Source organism: Acyrthosiphon pisum, chromosome A1, assembly GCF_005508785.2.
Source record: "Acyrthosiphon pisum isolate AL4f chromosome A1, pea_aphid_22Mar2018_4r6ur, whole genome shotgun sequence".
Lineage (NCBI taxonomy): Eukaryota > Metazoa > Arthropoda > Insecta > Hemiptera > Aphididae > Acyrthosiphon > Acyrthosiphon pisum.
In genome coordinates, this window is record NC_042494.1 from 23,917,724 (window position 1) to 23,923,803 (window position 6,080).

Here is a 6,080-nt window from a genome sequence, read left to right on the forward strand (position 1 = left end):
GCCTGGGCATTGACACGTTAAAAAGTTAAAAGTTAAGTTAGTTTTAACTTTTAACTTAACTTTTTTAAATTTAATTTTCATTAACTTAATTTTTAACTTAACTTATTTTAATTTATATTAACTTAATAAATAACGAGTTACTTTTAATCAAATTCAAGTTAAGTTAATTTATAAATAATTTAATAATAAAAATAAAAATTATTATTGATATTACATAACCATTTACTAGAATAGGGAATTACAAATATAGTTAAATCAATTTCTTAAATAAATATTTTACTGAAGTATAAAGTTGGCTATATTCTCTAACAGTTTTAGACTTTTAGTACCCTGAAAAAGTAATCAGAGTTTAAAATTAAGTACATTCTTAAATACCATGTTATTTGTCTTTAATAATTTTAAAAAAAATGTATAGTACTTATCTGTATGAGTGTATTAATAAATCAAAAGGTTGTATTTGTTTTGGCATTTTCAATATTGTATTTTTTTCGTACCTACTTCATATTTCTATTAATTCAGTACCTATGTATAGAAAAGCTATTGGCTATTTCCTGTGTTCAATAATATTTATGATTTTTATTATTTAAACCATATTACTGGGTATTTATAAAGATATTATAAAAAAAAATATAATAACTTAACTTATTTTAAGTTAATAAGTTAATTGAAAATGTTCATATAACTTTTAACTTAACTGAGTTAAAAAAAAAATTGGGTTAACTTTTAACTATTAACTGAGTTAAAATGTTTTACATTAACTTAACCTAACTCAGTTAAAAATTATCATTAACTTGCCCAGGCTTGTACTTAACTAGTAAAAATATTGATAATTTTATTTCATTGAAAAAATTATTGAATTATAGCATTCCATTAATTTTGAATTACAATATATTTATATTCAATATATTTGTCATCATGGCGCAAAAAGCCATAAATGCCAAATTTTATAATTTTGAATTAGTTTAAGCTAGGGTAATACATAGTTCAATACAACATCTTAATTATTTAAAATAAGCGAAGTATCAAAATGTATTTTAATTTAGTAAATTTATATTATTTTATATTACAATAGAAATAAATTTATATTATTAATGGAATCAATGTATAAAAAAAAATGTATTTCATGTATGAGTCCCTCCAAGTTATTAATTAAAAAAATTAAAAAATTGAATGTAATTTTGATTTTTTTTTACTTATGAATACGTTTTAAAATAATTAATTTTGTAATTATAGGTATGTAGTTTACGAACGGTTAGGATGGTCCTATACATAAGGATATATCTGTTATTAACAGTTATCTACCATACAATTCCAGACTTTTAAGTTGTTTAAAATGATTATATTTCATACTTTTTATCTTTAGTATCCCATTTTTTACTTTAAAAATATTAACCGAACTATAAAAATGATGAAATGATGAAATGTTATTTATGTTGATATATTATGTTGTAGATAACTATTTAAAATATTAAATTTTTATATATAATTTCGTATAGATATATGCTTATTCCAATTTATTCATTTTATATTACATTTATTCATATTCTGAGTTGTTGGATTTTTTAAGTAGACATTTTTTTAAATGATTGGATTTTTTTATGTCAAACAGCTAGAAAGTTTAATACGAGTTTTCTCATGATTTTTACAGCAATTAATAAATATCAAAAATACATATTCGTCATTTTTATAAGCATTTGAAATGTTTGTGCATTTTAAAAACATTTGTCGCAATCACAAAATTGTATAAACCATTTTGTATTTAATAATTAAAACTTTGAGCTATTTATAACACATCATATTTACACCATCCTATGACATATTAGTAGGCAATAGGAATTAAATTAAAAACTTAAAAGTAATAAATAATAATACAACAAATTACAATAATAAACTATATGAGGTAATATTATAATAGTTATCATATTACAATATGAGTAGGTATGTGAGGTTTTTGGCCAAAAATAGCTCAACATACCGTATTAGAGAATAATAAAAAATTAATCGCTTGAGCATAGAGTTAAAAATAAATAAATAAATAATAAAATATCCTTATAGATAAAGATAATATTATCTAACGTGGCTGAAACGTCGTTGCTTCAACTGTCAAATTCGAAGCAATTACCCAGCAATAATCCAAATTAATTGTATTGCTCTACAAATATTCCGTTAATCATTCCGAGGATTGTTGGTATAATTTCGAAGTTAATAGACAATTATTAAAAAAATAAGGTTCTTGTTCAAACAACAAAAAACCACTCTCCTTGCAATATAATTTGACTAGTTTAGTTTTATATGCTAAAAAACCGTAACATTGAAATACAATACACCCCCTCTACACCCCCTCAGACAAAAAAATTAAAAATTGAGCGACGTCGTGTTACACTCAGGAAAGTATTTAAAACAACTCTGTGAAAAAAGTTCAATAATGCCGTACGAAAATTGCTACACAAAACATGCCTGTTCTTTTATATAATATATCAATATGTAGAGATATTATTTAAGGCTTAAATATCGATGGTTATTAGTCCTTTTTTGTCTAAAGATAAATTCAAATTTTATTAGGTACATCTTAAATGTTACGATAGTCTTAAAAATTTTGGGTTAAGTATATCTAGTGAAAAATGTATAGATATAGTTGATTATTTTCTTCATCGAATGCTTGTTGGAGTGAAGATGGATTGTTAAATTTTTAACTTACCTACATCAGCATGTTATGTGCGACATGCCGATATTTGATCATTTTATTTTATAATATTATATTTGGCGGTAAGGTTTTCTTTGCGTACGTCACGTCATCACATGTTGATATCGGTTCTTTGCTGACTTTGTGTTGTCATTGATATCATATCGAGAATGTGGATTATTTTTATATCAAAAGTCAAACGTTAACTAGGTTATGTCGTGCTACTGCAGTTATCGGTATGTTAGGTTAACCGTCGATAACGGCGGTAGAAAAGCTATATCGTTTAATAGAGATATGTTCAAATGCATGATGTTTCTTCCGAGCATAATACAACCGAATCGTCAAATTTTACAAATGTACGACATACGATTTTTCCCATTATTTTTCCAATAATCTAGGGCCTAGCTGAGCGAACAGAAAAAAGGAGGAAAGTAGGTAACCATTCTGCTGTACAGTTATTATAGGTATCGAGTCTATATCGTCATTGAGTAAGTCACTGTAATTTATGTGTTGAATTTATTAGAGTTCAATGACAAATCATTGCAAACGAAAAACGATTTTGAGCGAAGACATCCATGTCATTATTTATATCTATCTAAGTATATTTCATGACAAATATATAATATCGCTATTATAGCAATTTATTTTTCTATTCATAATACGGAAGGTCAAATAAGTTTTTGGTCGGAAACTGGTTTTAAAGGAAAAATTCCCGTTTTTATAATAATCAGGTTAAACTTGAGCTTCTTGTACATAGAACATATTACCGATACTACTGTCTTAATATTATAATAATATCATATACAAGTGTCAAAATTAAACTTCTATGTCAATTATATGTCAATTTGTGTGTCACATAAGACATAAAACTATGTCTTATGTAGTTATGTGACACATACATTGACTATGCATACTGACATAATATTTAAATTTACCTACATCTAACCATCAATTCATTGATGCAATTTGAATACCCTTACCTAAGCATCTAAATACCACCGTGTTATAGTACTATCTATGACTACTAATTTATGTGCACGCACAATAGACCTACGAATTACAATGCGTTTAGTAATAAATAATAATTTATATAGTTACAGAGGTATCTAATAATAAATTTATAAATGTTCTTGATATTAGATTCCTAATAATAATATTATACTAGTTCCCATTACTTCCCAATAAACGGTGACGAAAATGTGTTGAAATATTGATGAAGTTATCTACGCACTAGAACTTTTGATCGAGCTAAACATTATTATTTAAGATTATTTGTAGTTCACATACATTTATACCATCGAATAAATATATATAATATATAATATGTATATACTCAGTGGTTATTATATGTATTTTAGAAGAAAAAAAAGTTTTTTTTATGATAAAGTTAGCAGTGCTGAATCACGGAAAATTAATCACGGAAAGTTGAATAGTTTAAATGTTATTTTGTAGTGGCATAGAATAACACTTCTTAAAAAGTTGAAACTCTTACAAAAATGTACGAGTACAACTTACGGGTAACATGAAAGATTCAAGCTGATGGAATCTGAATAGTGTTTTTTTTATTAAATATTATTAAATCCTAAAAGGTGTCCCACACTTATTTTATATGAAAAAAAAAAACTTTTTCTCCAATAAAAAATAATATTTTTTGTCACACTCCTGCATATTAACAATACTACCGTAGCAATGGTAATAAATTAATAAGTAATTAGTGACACATCACGACAGTACAATTATTAATTATTTATTTGCTTCGATTGTGCATGTTTGCCACGTATTAATAATAATTATATATTGTATATATTTAGAAAAATGGTGGAAAAGGATGCATGTAACATGTTATAAAGTGATGTAAAAAAGAGTATTATGTTTTGTTAGGACCACGATATATATCGTCAGTGTCTGATGGTAATCCATAATGAACGGTTCCTGTCATTTACAGTATAGATTCGCAAAACTATTTTATAAAACAGCCAATGTACAAAATATATAACCCACCAATCAGCTATTTGATATAATATTAGACATGACATATTGATACGTTCGTGTGTATTAATACGGTTTGAACAGCAATTTTTCCGCTTGCCCGGCCAGTAAATATAATATAGTATAATATAGTATAATATATATTATAGTATAATATAATACCTATAATGCTTATTTACGCTCTGCCCGGGCATCCAAAGCTAAACTTTTGTTCACATAAACAATTATTATTTTTTATTTATTTAATTAGTATAAGAATGATTTATGCTATACATATTTCTTATCATTGTACGATGACGTATTGTAGACCATTTTTATCAGCATAATCAACAATCGTTACACAAAGATTGTATTTTAATTAATATAATCTATTATACTCATTTATAAATTGATGAAATACATATAATGTGGTTTTCAAAATTTTAAAATACCTAATTATAATATATTTTCAACTATTATAATTTATTGACTGTAAATAACTATGTATCATGTTATTAGAACATAATATTATTGTGTTGTTTATTTCTTCTGTTATTCAAGTTGATTATTTAGGCACAATCAATTAAATGTTTGTGATACCTATTTAGCTGTAGATGAATAATTTGGTTTTTCTTCGAAGACCTACATCCGTTCTATTTATATTTTGTCGAAAATATATTATTTATCCTATTTCCATTATAATACTGATAGCACTCTATTATATTATATTGTACATTTTAGTATTTTATTATATTCGATTTTGTTTGATGCTATAATGTATAATTAGTGTCTAGTGATAAAACATTATATTTTTATTTTATAATTTTCAGTAAAGAATTATTTGGAGTAAAATGATTTTAAAAATTAATGTAGCCTTTAGTGTTTACCGCTTACCAATATATTCAAAGCTGAAAATTATGATAAAAACTATACAAAAACTAGATTTAAACTATACACTTTTTCTTATAGTGAACCTAGTGGTTTAGGAAATAATTCAGTTATTTTTCAGAAAATTGTGGAAAACACTACAAAAAACAATGACATTTAATACACAGCTGTTAATAAATAATTATAAGTACTATTGTTGTAAATTAGAAAAAAGTCTTTAAATGATTCTTCAATTAAACCAGTTCGGCTGTAACGTTCAACATGAACACACGTACTTTGTATTATCTCCCTTCGTTATCGCCGCAGTGCGCTCATTAGTGTATACTATCGGTCGTTCCCAAATAACAATGTCAAAGAATAAAAACTGTCAAAAAATTGGTTAAAATTTGCCAAGTTCACACAGCTCCTCAAAACGCCATTTGTCGAATTCTCTCTGTCACCTAATCAAAATAATAAAAAATCCAAATTTTTCGTTTTGCCAAACAAATTTTCCGTGTTCACCAATAACAATAAGTTCAATAACTGTGAAAATAGCGATGTT